Genomic DNA, 15496 nt, shown 5'->3' on the forward strand with positions numbered 1-15496 from the left:
CAACCAAAAATGGGCCGGCATCACATTCATGCTTTTTAAATAAAGATAGCAAGAGAACAAAGAAAAAGTGATAATAGGAGTAAATTAGAAAGTTGCATGCTCTATCTGAATCGTGAAAGAAAAAAAACATAATTTATGCTTACCTGATAAATTTATTTCTCTTGTGGTGTATCCAGTCCACGGATCATCCATTACTTGTGGGATATTCTCCTTCCCAACAGGAAGTTGCAAGAGGATCACCCACAGCAGAGCTGCTATATAGCTCCTCCCCTAACTGCCATATCCAGTCATTCGACCGAAACTAGCCGAGAAAGGAGAAACCATAGGGTGCAGTGGTGACTGTAGTTTAAAATTTAGACCTGCCTTAAAAGGACAGGGCGGGCCGTGGACTGGATACACCACAAGAGAAATAAATTTATCAGGTAAGCATAAATTATGTTTTCTCTTGTTAGGTGTATCCAGTCCACGGATCATCCATTACTTGTGGGATACCAATACCAAAGCTAAAGTACATGGATGAAGGGAGGGACAAGGCAGGTACTTAAACGGAAGGGACCACTGCCTGTAGAACCTTTCTCCCAAAAATAGCCTCCGAAGAAGCAAAAGTATCAAATTTGTAAAATTTTGAAAAGGTATGAAGCGAAGACCAAGTCGCCGCTTTGCAAATCTGTTCAACAGAAGCCTCATTTTTAAAGGCCCAGGTGGAAGCGACAGCTCTAGTAGAATGAGCTGTAATCCTTTCAGGGGGCTGCTGTCCAGCAGTCTCATAAGCTAAGTGTATTACGCTCCGAAGCCAAAAAGAAAGAGGTTGCCGAAGCCTTTTGACCTCTCGTCTGTCCAGAGTAAACAACAAACAGGGAAGATGTTTAACGAAAATCTTTAGTCGCTTGCAAGTAAAACTTTAAAGCACGGACTACGTCCAAATTATGTAAAAGACGTTCCTTCTTTGAAGGAGGATTAGGACACAATGATGGAACAACAATCTCTTGATTGATATTCTTGTTGGAAACTACCTTAGGTAAAAACCCAGGTTTTGTACGCAGAACTACTTTATCTGTATGGAAAATCAGATAAGGAGAATCACATTGTAAAGCTGATAACTCAGAGACTCTACGAGCCGAGGAAATAGCCATCAAAAACAGAACTTTCCAAGATAAAAGTTTGATATCAATGGAATGAAGGGGTTCAAACGGAACTCCATGAAGAACCTTAAGAACCAAGTTTAAGCTCCATGGAGGAGCAACCGGTTTAAACAGAGGCTTAATTCTAACCAAAGCCTGACAAAATGCCTGGACGTCTGGAACCTCTGCCAGACACTTGTGCAAAAGGATAGACAGAGCAGAAATCTGTCCCTTTAAAGAACTAGCTGATAATCCTTTATCCAAACCCTCTTGGAGAAAGGACAATATCCTAGGAATCCTAACCTTACTCCATGAGTAATTCTTGGATTCACACTAATGAAGATATTTGCACCATATCTTAAGGTAGATTTTCCTGGTTACAGGCTTTCGTGCCTGTATTAAGGTATCAATGACCGACTCGGAGAAGCCACGCCTTGATAAAATCAAGCGTTCAATCTCCAGGCAGTCAGTCTCAGAGAAATTAGATTTGGATGGTTGAAAGGACCTTGTAGTAGAAGGTCTTGTCTCAGAGGCAGAGGCCAAGGTGGAAAGGATGACATGTCCACCAGGTCTGCATACCAGGTCCTGCGTGGCCACGCAGGCGCGATCAAGATCACCAATGCTCTCTCCTGTTTGATTTTGGCAATCAGTCGAGGGAGCAGAGGAAACGGTGGAAACACATAAGCCAGGTTTAAGAACCACGGTGCTGCTAGAGCATCTATCAGCATCGCTTCTGGGTCCCTGGACCTGGATCCGTAACAAGGAAGCTTGGCGTTCTGGCGAGACACCATGAGATCCAATTCTGGTGTGCCCCAACGATGAACCAATTGAGCAAACACCTCCGGATGGAGTTCCCACTAAGTCTGACGACTTAGAAAATCCGCCTCCCAGTTCTCTACACGCTGATAGATGGCAAGAGTGAGTCTCTGCCCAGCGAATTATCTTGGAGACTTCTAACATCGCTAGGGAGCTCCTGGTCCCCCCTTGATGGTTGATGTAAGCCACAGTCGTGATGTTGTCCGACTGAAATCTGATGAACCTCAGGGTTGCTAACTGAGGCCAAGCTAGAAGAGCAATGAATATTGCTCTTAACTCCAGAATATTTATTGAGAGGCGTTTCTCCTCCTGAGTCCACGATCCCTGAGCCTTCAGGGAATTCCAGACTGCACCCCAAACTAGAAGGCTGGCATCTGTTGTTACAATTGTCCAATCTGGCCTGCGAAAGGTCATACCTTTGGACAGATGGACCCGAGATAGCCACCAGAGAAGAGAATCTCTGGTCTCTTGATCCAGATTTAGCAGAGGGGACAAATCTGTGTAATCCCCATTCCACTGACTGAGCATGCATAATTGCAGCGGTCTGAGATGTAGGCGCGCAAATGGCACTATGTCCATCGCCGCTACCATTAAGCCGATCACTTCCATGCACTGAGCCACCGAAGGGCGCGGAATGTAGTGAAGAACACGGCAGGAATTTAGAAGCTTTGATAACCTGGACTCTGTCAGGTAAATTTTCGCTCGTTCACTTTCCACCCATACGACCTCAGAAATGCCAACACTATGTCCGTATGAGATTTGGCAATTTGGAAGTTTGACGCCTGTATCAGGATGTCGTCTAGATAAGGGGCCACTGCTATGCCCCGTGGTCTTAGGACTGCCAGAAGAGACCCCAGAACCTTTGTAAAAATTCTTGGGGCTGTAGCTAACCCGAAGGGAAGAGCCACAAACTGGTAATGCCTGTCTAGAAAGGCAAACCTTAGGAACCGATGATGATCTTTGTGAATCGGTATGTGAAGGTAAGCATCCTTCAAATCCAATGTTGTCATGTACTGACCCTCCTGGATCATAGGTAGGATTGTCCGAATAGTTTCCATTTTGAACGATGGAACTCTGAGGAATTTGTTTAAGATCTTTAGATCCAAAATTGGTCTGAAGGTTCCCTCTTTTTTGGGAACCACAAACAGATTTGAATAAAATTCCTGTCCTTGTTCCATCTGTGGAAGTGGATGGATCACTCCCATTATTAGGAGGTCTTGCACACAGCGTAAGAATGCCTCTTTCTTTATCTGGTTTACAGATAATCTCGAAAGGTGAAATCTCCCTTGTGGGGGGGAAGCTTTGAAGTCCAGAAGATATCCCTGAGATATGATCTCCAACGCCCAGGGATCCTGAACATCTCTTGCCCACGCCTGGGCGAAGAGAGAAAGTCTGCCCCCTACTAGATCCGTTGCCGGATAGGGGGCCGTTCCTTCATGCTGTCTTAGAGGCAGCAGCAGGCTTTCTGGCCTGCTTGCCTTTGCTCCAGGCCTGGTTATATTTCCAGGCCGGCTTGGATTCCGCAAAAGTTCCCTCTTGTTTTGTAGCAGAGGAAGTTGATGCTGCACCTGCCTTGAAGTTTCGAAAGGCACGAAAATTAGACTGTTTGGCCCTTGATTTGGCCCTGTCCTGAGGAAGGGTATGACCCTTACCTCCAGTAATGTCAGCAATAATTTCCTTCAAACCAGGCCCGAATAGGGTCTGCCCCTTGAAGGGAATGTTAAGTAATTTAGACTTTGAAGTCACGTCAGCTGACCAAGATTTAAGCCATAGCGCCGTACGCGCCTGGATGGCGAATCCAGAATTCTTTGCCGTTAGTTTAGTCAAATGAACAATGGCATCAGAAACAAAAGAATTAGCTAGCTTAAGTGTTCTAAGCTTGTCAAGTATTTCAGTCAATGGAGTAGCTGTCTGAAAGGCCTCTTCCAGAGACTCAAACCAGAACGCCGCAGCAGCAGTGACAGGAGCAATGCATGCAAGGGGCTGCAGGATAAAACCTTGTTGAATAAACATTTTCTTAAGGTAACCTAATTTTTTATCCATTGGATCTGAAAAAGCACAACTGTCCTCGACAGGGATAGTGGTACGCTTTGCTAAAGTAGAAACTGCTCCCTCCACCTTAGGGACCGTCTGCCATAAGTCCCGTGTGGTGGCGTCTATTGGAAACATTTTTCTAAAAATAGGAGGGGGGGAAAACAGCACACCGGGTCTGTCCCACTCCTTAGTAATAATTTCTGTAAACCTTTTAGGTATTGGAAAAACGTCAGTACACGCCGGCACCGCGTATTTATCCAGTCTACACAATTTCTCTGGCACTGCAATTGTGTCACAGTCATTCAGAGCAGCTAAAACCTCTCCAAGCAACACCCGGAGGTTCTCAAGCTTAAATTTAAAAGTAGACATATCTGAATCAGGTTTCCCCGAGTCAGAGACGTCACCCACAGACTGAAGCTCTTCCTCAGCTTCTGCATATTGTGACGCAGTATCAGACATGGGCCTTAAAACATCTGCGCGCTCTGTATTACGTCTAACCCCAGAGCTATCGCGTTTTCCTCTGAATTCAGGCAGTCTGGCTAATACCGCTGACAGGGTATTATCCATGATTGCCGCCATGTCCTGCAAAGTAATCGCTATGGGCGTCTTTGATGTACTTGGCGCCATTTTAGCGTGAGTCCCTTGAGCGGGAGTCAAAGGGTCCGACACGTGGGGAGAGTTAGTCGGCATAACTTCCCCCTCGTCAGAATCCTCTGGTGATAATTCTTTTAAAGATAACAGCTGATCTTTATTGTTTAAAGTGAAATCAATACATTTAGTACACATTCTCCTATGGGGTTCCACCATGGCTTTTAAACATAATGAACAAGGAGTTTCCTCTATGTCAGACATGTTTATACAGACTAGCAATGAGACTAGCAAGCTTGGAAAACACTTTAAATTAAGTTAACAAGCAATATAAAAAAAAAAAAACACGTTACTGTGCCTTTAAGAGAAACAAATTTTTCCAAAATTTGAAATAACAGTGAAAAAAGGCAGTTAAACTAACGAAATTTTTACAGTGTATGTAACAAGTTAGCAGAGCATTGCACCCACTTGCAAATGGATGATTAACCCCTTAATACAAAAAACAAATTAACAAAACGAAAAATATGTTTTTTAAACAGTCATAACAACTGCCACAGCTCCTACTTTTGAAGCCTTTTGAGCCCTTCAGAGATGTCCTATAGCATGCAGGGGACTGCTGAGGGAAGCTGAATGTCACAGTTTGTAATTTTAACTGCACCAACTGTAACTTTTATACTATAACAGTGGAAAGCCTCAGGAAACTGTTTCTAGGCAAAAATAAAGCCAGCCATGTGGAAAAAACTAGGCCCCAATAAGTTTTATCACCAAAGCATATATAAAAACGATTAAACATGCCAGCAAACGTTTTATATTGCACATTAATCAGAGTATATACCTCTGATAGCAAGCCTGATACTAGTCGCTATTAAATCACTGTATTTAGGCTTTAACTAACATTAATCCGGTATCAGCAGCATTTTCTAGCAAATTCCATCCCTAGAAAAACTTAACTGCACATACCTTATTGCAGGATACCCTGCACACCATTCTCCCTCTGAAGTTACCTCACTCCTCAGACATATGTGAGAACGGCAGTGGATCTTAGTTACTTCTGCTAAGATCATAGAAAAACGCAGGCAGATTCTTCTTCTAAACGCTGCCTGAGATAAAATAGTACACTCCGGTACCATTTAAAAACAATAAACTTTTGATTGAAGAAAAAACTAACTAAATTTTACCACTTTCCTCTAAATACCTCCAGCTATGTTGAGAGCTTGCAAGAGAATGACTGGATATGGCAGTTAGGGGAGGAGCTATATAGCACCTCTGCTGTGGGTGATCCTCTTGCAACTTCCTGTTGGGAAGGAGAATATCCCACAAGTAATGGATGATCCGTGGACTGGATACACCTAACAAGAGAAATTGGGTTTAGTGTCCCTTTAAGTGATGAAAAATAACTGGATGTGTACTATGAGTGTAAAAATAGAAGCACTATTGATAGTGCTTTTGAAAGCACTAATATTTGTGCTTCATTTGTATTCTAAATCATAGTTATAGTCAGCTGAAGTGTGGCAACCTTCAGAGATGAATACAACCTGTGATAGGCATTCATTGCATTGCTACTTTAGAACATACTTCAACTATGTGTTTAACCATTTTTGCAGGGTTAAATGCATAATTATGGGCAAGATATAGTGCAATAAGAAAAACATAATTTATGCTTACCTGATAAATTCCTTTCTCCTGTAGTGTAGTCAGTCCACGGGTCATCCATTACTTATGGGATTATATCTCCTCCCTAACAGGAAGTGCAAGAGGATCACCCAAGCAGAGCTGCTATATAGCTCCTCCCCTCTACGTCATACCCAGTCATTCGACCGAAACCAAACGAGAAAGGAGAAACTATAGGGTGCAGTGGTGACTGGAGTTTAAGTTAATTTTTTTTTAGACCTGCCGTAAATAACAGGGCGGGCCGTGGACTGACTACACTACAGGAGAAAGGAATTTATCAGGTAAGCATAAATTATGTTTTCTCCTGTTAAGTGTAGTCAGTCCACGGGTCATCCATTACTTATGGGATACCAATACCAAAGCTAAAAGTACACGGATGACGGGAGGGAAAGGCAGGATCTTTACACGGAAGGAACCACTGCCTGTAGAACCTTTCTCCCAAAAACAGCCTCCGAAGAAGCAAAAGTGTCAAATTTGTAAAATTTTGAAAAAGTATGAAGTGAAGACCAAGTTGCAGCCTTGCAAATCTGTTCAACAGAGGCCTCATTCTTAAAGGCCCAAGTGGAAGCCACAGCTCTAGTAGAATGAGCTGTAATCCTTTCAGGAGGCTGCTGTCCAGCAGTCTCATATGCTAAACGTATTATGCTACGAAGCCAAAAAGAGAGAGAGGTAGCCAAAGCTTTTTGACCTCTCCTCTGTCCAGAATAAACGACAAACAGGGAAGAAGTTTGACGAAAATCCTTAGTTGCCTGCAAATAAAATTTCAGGGCACGGACGACGTCCAGATTGTGCAGAAGTCGTTCCTTCTTTGAAGAAGGGTTAGGGCACAATGATGGAACAACAATCTCTTGATTGATATTCCTGTTAGTGACTAACTTAGGTAAGAACCCAGGTTTAGTACGCAGAACTACCTTGTCTGAATGAAAAATCAGATAAGGAGAATCACAATGTAAGGCCGATAACTCAGACTCTTCGAGCCGAGGAAATAGCCATTAAAAACAGAACTTTCCAAGATAACAGCTTGATATCAATGGAATGAAGGGGTTCAAACGGAACACCTTGCAGAACGTTAAGAACTAAGTTTAAGCTCCACGGCGGAGCAACAGTCTTAAACACAGGCTTAATCCTAGCCAAAGCCTGACAAAAAGCCTGAACGTCTGGAACTTCTGCCAGACGTTTGTGTAAAAGGATAGACAGAGCTGAGATCTGTCCCTTTAACGAACTAGCAGATAAACCCTTTTCTAAACCTTCTTGTAGAAAAGACAATATCCTAGGAATCCTAACCTTACTCCATGAGTAACTCTTGGATTCGCACCAATATAAGTATTTACGCCATATTTTATGGTAAATTTTCCTGGTAACAGGTTTCCTAGCCTGTATTAAGGTATCAATCACTGACTCAGAGAATCCCCGCTTTGATAGAATCAAGCGTTCAATCTCCATGCAGTCAGCCTCAGAGAAATTAGATTTGGATGTTTGAAAGGACCCTGAATCAGAAGGTCCTGTCTCAGAGGCAGAGACCATGGTGGACAGGACGACATGTCCACTAGATCTGCATACCAGGTCCTGCGTGGCCACGCAGGCGCTATTAGAATCATCGATGCTCTCTCCTGTTTGATCCTGGCAATCAATCGAGGAAGCAACGGGAAGGGTGGAAACACATAAGCCATGTTGAAAACCCAAGGTGCTGTCAGAGCATCTATCAGTACCGCTCCCGGGTCCCTGGACCTGGATCCGTAACAAGGAAGCTTGGCGTTCTGGCGAGACGCCATGAGATCCAGATCTGGTTTGCCCCAATGCTGAAGCAGTTGGGCAAACACCTCCGGATGAAGTTCCCACTCCCCCGGATGAAAAGTCTGGCGACTTAGGAAATCCGCCTCCCAGTTCTCCACGCCTGGGATGTGGATCGCTGACAGGTGGCAAGAGTGAGACTCTGCCCAGCGAATTATCTTTGAGACTTCCATCATCGCTAGGGAACTCCTTGTCCCTCCCTGATGGTTGATGTAAGCCACAGTCGTGATGTTGTCCGACTGAAACCTGATGAACCTCAGAGTTGCTAACTGAGGCCAAGCCAGAAGGGCATTGAAAACTGCTCTTAATTCCAGAATGTTTATTGGAAGGAGTCTCTCCTCCTGAGTCCATGATCCCTGAGCCTTCATCGAATTCCAGACAGCGCCCCGACCTAGCAGGCTGGCGTCTGTTGTTACAATCGTCCAATCTGGCCTGCTGAAGGGCATCCCCCTGGACAGATGTGGCCGAGAAAGCCACCATAGAAGAGAATCTCTGGTCTCTTGATCCAGATTTAGCATAGGGGACAAATCTGAGTAATCCCCATTCCACTGACTTAGCATGCACAATTGCAGCGGTCTGAGATGCAGGCGTGCAAAAGGTACTATGTCCATTGCCGCTACCATTAAGCCGATTACCTCCATGCATTGAGACACTGACGGGTGTTGAATGGAATGAAGGACACAGCAAGCATTTAGAAGTTTTGATAACCTGTCCTCTGTCAGGTAAATTTTCATTTCTACAGAATCTATAAGAGTCCCCAAGAAGGGAACTCTTGTGAGTGGCAATAGAGAACTCTTTTCTACGTTCACCTTCCACCCATGCGACCTTAGAAATGCCAGAACTAACTCTGTATGAGACTTGGCAGTTTGGAAACTTGACGCTTGTATCAGAATGTCGTCTAGGTACGGAGCTACCGCTATTCCTCGCGGTCTTAGTACCGCCAGAAGAGAGCCCAGAACCTTTGTAAAGATTCTTGGAGCTGTAGCTAACCCGAAGGGAAGAGCTACAAACTGGTAATGCCTGTTTAGGAAGGCAAACCTTAGATACGGGTAATGATCCTTGTGAATCGGTATGTGAAGGTAGGCATCCTTTAAATCCACTGTGGTCATGTACTGACCCTTTTGGATCATAGGTAAGTTGGTCCGAATAGTTTCCATTTTGAACGATGGAACTCTTAGGAATTTGTTTAGGATCTTTAAGTCCAAGATTGGTCTGAAGGTTCCCTCTTTTTTGGGAACCACAAACAGATTTGAGTAAAACCCTTGTCCGTGTTCCGACCGCGGAACTGGGTGGATCACTCCCATTAGTAAAAGGTCTTGTACACAGCGTAGAAACGCCTCTTTCTTTATCTGGTTTGCTGACAACCTTGAAAGATGAAATCTCCCTTTTGGAGGAGAAGCTTTGAAGTCCAGAAGATATCCCTGAGATATGATCTCTAACGCCCAGGGATCCTGGACATCTCTTGCCCAAGCCTGGGCGAAGAGAGAAAGTCTGCCCCCCACTAGATCCGTTTCCGGATCGGGGGCCCTCACTTCATGCTGTCTTAGGGGCAGCAGCAGGTTTTCTGGCCTGCTTGCCCTTGTTCCAGGACTGGTTAGGTTTCCAGCCCTGTCTGTAGCGAGCAACAGTTCCTTCCTGTCTTGGAGCGGAGGAAGTTGATGCTGCTCCTGCCTTGAAGTTATGAAAGGCACGAAAATTAGACTGTTTAGCCCTTGGTTTGGCCCTGTCTTGAGGCAGGGCATGGCCCTTACCTCCAGTAATGTCAGCGATAATTTCTTTCAAACCGGGCCCGAATAATGTCTGCCCTTTGAAAGGGATGTTAAGCAATTTAGATTTAGAAGTCACATCGGCTGACCAGGATTTAAGCCACAGCGCTCTACGCGCTTGAATGGCGAATCCGGAGTTCTTAGCCGTAAGTTTAGTTAAGTGTACTACGGCATCAGAAATAAATGAATTAGCTAGCTTAAGGACTTTAAGCTTGTCTATAATCTCATCCAATGGAGCTGTGCTAAGGGTCTCTTCCAGAGACTCAAACCAGAATGCCGCCGCAGCCGTGACAGGCGCAATGCATGCAAGGGGTTGTAATATAAAACCTTGCTGAACAAACATTTTCTTAAGGTAACCCTCTAACTTTTTATCCATTGGATCTGAAAAAGCACAGCTATCCTCCACCGGGATAGTGGTGCGCTTAGCCAGAGTAGAAACTGCTCCCTCCACCTTAGGGACCGTCTGCCATAAGTCCTGTGTGGTGGCGTCTATTGGAAACATTTTTCTAAATATAGGAGGGGGTGAAAAAGGCACACCGGGTCTATCCCACTCCTTGTTAACAATTTCTGTAAGCCTTTTAGGTATAGGAAAAACGTCAGTACACGCCGGTACCGCAAAATATTTATCCAGCCTACATATTTTCTCTGGAATTGCAACCGTGTTACAATCATTCAGAGCCGCTAATACCTCCCCTAGTAATACACGGAGGTTCTCAAGCTTAAATTTAAAATTTGAAATGTCTGAGTCCAGTTTACTTGGATCAGATCCGTCACCCACAGAATGAAGCTCTCCGTCCTCATGTTCTGCAAATTGTGACGCAGTATCAGACATGGCCCTATTATTATCAGCCCACTCTGTTCTTACCCCAGAGTGATCGCGTTTACCCCTAAATTCTGGCAATTTAGATAGTACTTCAGTCATAACATTAGCCATGTCTTGCAAAGTGATTTGTATGGGCCGCCCTGATTTACTTGGCGCCACAATATCACGCACCTCCTGAGCAGGAGGCGAAGGTACTGACACGTAAGGAGAGTTAGTCGGCATAACTTCCCCCTCGTTGTCTGGTGAAATTTTCTTTACATGTACAGATTGGCTTTTATTTAAAGTAGCATCAATGCAATTAGTACACAAATTTCTATTGGGCTCCACATTGGCCTTTAAACATATTGAACAAAGAGATTCATCTGTGTCAGACATGTTTAAACAGACTAGCAATGAGACTAGCAAGCTTGGAAAATACTTTTCAAATAAATTTACAAGCAATATAAAAAACGTTACTGTGCCTTTAAGAAGCACAAAAAACTGTCACAGTTGAAATAACAATGAACCAAATTAGTTATAGCAACCAAATTTTCACAGTAAATGCATTAAGTTAGCAAAGGATTGCACCCACCAGCAAATGGATGATTAACCCCTTAGTACCCAAAAACGGATAATTTAATATTAACGTTTTTATCAGTCAAAACACACTCTCACAGGTCTGCTGTGAGTGATTACCTCCCTCAAAACTAGTTTTGGAGACCCCTGGGCTCTGTAGAGACGTCCTGGATCATGGAGGAAGAAATAGGAAGACTGTGACTGAATTTTTACTGCGCAATAAAGCGCTAAAATAGGCCCCTCCCACTCATATTACAACAGTGGGGAAGCTCAGTAAACTGATTTTATTCAGAAAAAAACGACAGCCATGTGGTAAAAATCATGCCCATAAAGTTTTATCACCAAGTACCTCAGAAAAAAACGATTAACATGCCAGTAAACGTTTTAAAAATAAAATTATGAAATGTTATTAATAAGCCTGCTGCTAGTCGCTTTCACTGCAGTGGAGGCTCAAATATTACTTAAATATATACAGTATTTTCTTAGTGAAGTTCCATTCCCCAGAAATACCTCAGTGTAAACATACATACATATCAGCCTGATACCAGTCGCTACTACTGCATTTAAGGCTGCACTTACATTACATCGGTATTAGCAGTATTTTCTCAGTCAATTCCATTCCTTAGAAAATAATATACTGCAACATACCTCCTTGCAGGTGAACCCTGCCTGCTATCCCCTGTTCTGAAGTTACCTCACTCCTCAGAATGGCAGAGAACAGCAAGTGGATCTTAGTTACGACCGCTAAGATCATACACAAACTCAGGTAGATTCTTCTTCTAATGCTGCCTGAGAAGAAACAACACACTTCGGTGCTGTTTAAAATAACAAACTTTTGATTGAAGAAATAAAAACTAAGTTTAACAACCACAGTCCTCTCACACGTCCTATCTATTAGTTAGGTGCAAGAGAATGACTGGGTATGACGTAGAGGGGAGGAGCTATATAGCAGCTCTGCTTGGGTGATCCTCTTGCACTTCCTGTTAGGGAGGAGATATAATCCCATAAGTAATGGATGACCCGTGGACTGACTACACTTAACAGGAGAAATAAGAAGTTTTTATTTCCCTTTAATAAAATGTGGTTTTCGAATAATGAAAATGTGCTTGTTTGTTCTTTTGTTTGTTCTATGGTAGAGTTTGGGATGACTAAAATTGTGTCTGGGTGGTCAGAGGGGAACTGAGGGAGATCAGAACATAAATACATTTTGGAAAGGTGAAGAAGGGTCAGAGCATTTAATCAGGACAGTCCCACACAATACAGGACAGCTGTGAGCTCTGAGACTGTCATGATGCCATTAAACGTAAAGTTAATTTGTAACTACTTTACAAAGAAATTCAAACATTCAGCAAAGTCAACACTACAAAAGTTGGGTAGTTCATAAAAACATAATTTATGCTTACCTGATAAATTCCTTTCTTCTGTAGTGTGATCAGTCCACGGGTCATCATTACTTGTGGGATATTAACTGCTCCCCTACAGGAAGTGCAAGAGGATTCACCCAGCAGAGTTGCTATATAGCTCCTCCCCTCTACGTCACCTCCAGTCATTCGACCAAGGACCAACGAGAAAGGAGAAGCCAAGGGTGTAGTGGTGACTGGAGTATAATTTAAAAAATATTTACCTGCCTTAAAAAACAGGGCGGGCCGTGGACTGATCACACTACAGAAGAAAGGAATTTATCAGGTAAGCATAAATTATGTTTTCTTCTGTTAAGTGTGATCAGTCCACGGGTCATCATTACTTGTGGGATACCAATACCAAAGCAAAAGTACACGGATGACGGGAGGGATAGGCAGGCTCTTTATACAGAAGGAACCACTGCCTGAAGAACCTTTCTCCCAAAAATAGCCTCCGAGGAAGCAAAAGTGTCAAATTTGTAAAATTTGGAAAAGTATGAAGCGAAGACCAAGTTGCAGCCTTGCAAATCTGTTCAACAGAGGCCTCATTCTTAAAGGCCCAAGTGGAAGCCACAGCTCTAGTGGAATGAGCTGTAATTCTTTCAGGAGGCTGCTGTCCAGCAGTCTCATAAGCTAAACGAATTATGCTACGAAGCCAAAAAGAGAGAGAGGTAGCAGAAGCTTTTTGACCTCTCCTCTGACCAGAGTAAACGACAAACAGGGAAGACGTTTGTCGAAAATCTTTAGTTGCCTGTAAATAAAATTTAAGGGCACGAACTACATCCAGATTGTGCAAAAGACGTTCCTTCCTCGAAGAAGGATTTGGGCACAAGGATGGAACAACAATCTCCTGATTGATATTCCTGTTAGTGACTACCTTAGGTAAGAACCCAGGCTTAGTACGCAGAACTACCTTATCCGAGTGAAAAATCAAATAAGGAGAATCACAATGTAAGGCTGATAACTCAGAGACTCTTCGAGCCGAGGAAATAGCCATTAAAAATAGAACTTTCCAAGATAACAACTTTATATCAATGGAATGAAGGGGTTCAAACGGAACACCCTGTAAAACGTTAAGAACAAGGTTTAAACTCCATGGTGGAGCCACAGCTTTAAACACAGGTTTAATCCTGGCCAAAGCCTGACAAAAAGCCTGAACGTCTGGAACTTCTGACAGACGCTTGTGTAACAGAATGGACAGAGCCGAGATCTGTCCCTTTAAGGAACTAGCGGATAACCCCTTTTCTAAACCTTCTTGTAGAAAAGACAATATCCTAGGAATCCTAACCTTACTCCAAGAGTAACCTTTGGATTCGCACCAATATAGGTATTTACGCCATATTTTATGGTAAATCTTTCTGGTAACAGGCTTCCTAGCCTGTATTAAGGTATCAATAACTGACTCAGAAAAACCACGCCTTGATAAGATCAAGCGTTCAATTTCCAAGCAGTCAGCTTCAGAGAAGTTAGATTTTGATGTTTGAAAGGACCCTGAATCAGAAGGTCCTGTTTCAGAGGTAACGACCAAGGTGGACAGAATGACATGTCCACCAGATCTGTATACCAAGTCCTGCGTGGCCATGCAGGCGCTATTAGAATCACTGATGCTTTCTCCTGTTTGATTCTGGCAATCAATCGAGGAAGCATCGGGAAAGGTGGAAACACATGAGCCATCCTGAAGGTCCATGGTGCTGTCAAGGCATCTATCAGGACCGCTCCCGGATCCCTGGATCTGGACCCGTAGCGCGGAAGCTTGGCGTTCTGTCGAGACGCCATGAGATCTATCTCTGGTTTGCCCCAACGTCGAAGTATTTGGGCAAAGACCTCTGGATGAAGTTCCCACTCCCCCGGATGAAAAGTCTGACGACTTAAGAAATCCGCCTCCCAGTTCTCCACTCCCGGGATGTGGATTGCAGACAGGTGGCAAGAGTGAGACTCTGCCCAGCGAATTATCTTCGATACTTCCATCATTGCTAGGGAGCTTCTTGTCCCTCCCTGATGGTTGATATAAGCTACAGTTGTGATGTTGTCCGACTGGAACCTGATGAACCCCCGAGTTGCTAACTGGGGCCAAGCCAGAAGAGCATTGAGGACTGCTCTCAATTCCAGAATGTTTATTGGAAGAAGACTCTCCTCCTGATTCCATAGTCCCTGAGCCTTCAGAGAATTCCAGACAGCGCCCCAACCTAGTAGGCTGGCGTCTGTTGTTACAATTGTCCAGTCCGGCCTGCTGAATGGCATTCCCCTGGACAGATGTGGCCGATAAAGCCACCATAGAAGAGAATTTCTGGTCTCTTGAATGGAATGAAGGACACGGCATGCACTTTGAAGTTTTGTTAACCTGTCCTCTGTCAGGTAAATCTTCATTTCTACAGAATCTATCAGAGTCCCCAGGAAGGGAACTCTTGTGAGTGGAAAGAGAGAACTTTTCTCTTCGTTCACTTTCCATCCATGCGACCTTAGAAATGCCAGTACTATCTCTGTATGAGATTTGGCAGTTTGAAAGCTTGAAGCTTGTATCAGTATGTCGTCTAAGTACGGAGCTACTGAAATTCCTCGCGGTCTTAGTACCGCCAGAAGAGTGCCCAGAACCTTTGTGAAGATTCTTGGAGCCGTAGCCAGTCCGAATGGAAGAGCTACAAACTGGTAATGCCTGTCTAAAAAGGCAAACCTTAGATACCGGTAATGACTTCTGTGAATCGGTATGTGAAGGTAAGCATCCTTTAAATCCACTGTGGTCAAGTACTGACCCTCTTGGATCATGGGCAAAATTGTTCGAATAGTTTCCATCTTGAACGATGGAACTCTTAGGAATTTGTTTAGGATCTTTAAATCCAAGATTGGCCTGAAGGTTCCCTCTTTTTTGGGAACTACAAACAGATTTGAGTAAAACCCTTGTCCTTGTTCCAACCGCGGAACTGGATGGATCAC

At 43.8% G+C, this 15496-nt stretch overlaps 1 protein-coding gene across 1 annotated transcript in view; it reads right to left on the reverse strand.

The window, feature by feature from the left end:
* Positions 1 to 15496, reverse strand: part of ANXA4 (annexin A4) — a 158031-nt gene that overhangs the window by 10389 nt on the left and 132146 nt on the right. The gene's annotated exons all lie outside the window — the stretch shown is intronic.

This window comes from Bombina bombina, chromosome 6 (genome assembly GCF_027579735.1).
Source record: "Bombina bombina isolate aBomBom1 chromosome 6, aBomBom1.pri, whole genome shotgun sequence".
Lineage (NCBI taxonomy): Eukaryota > Metazoa > Chordata > Amphibia > Anura > Bombinatoridae > Bombina > Bombina bombina.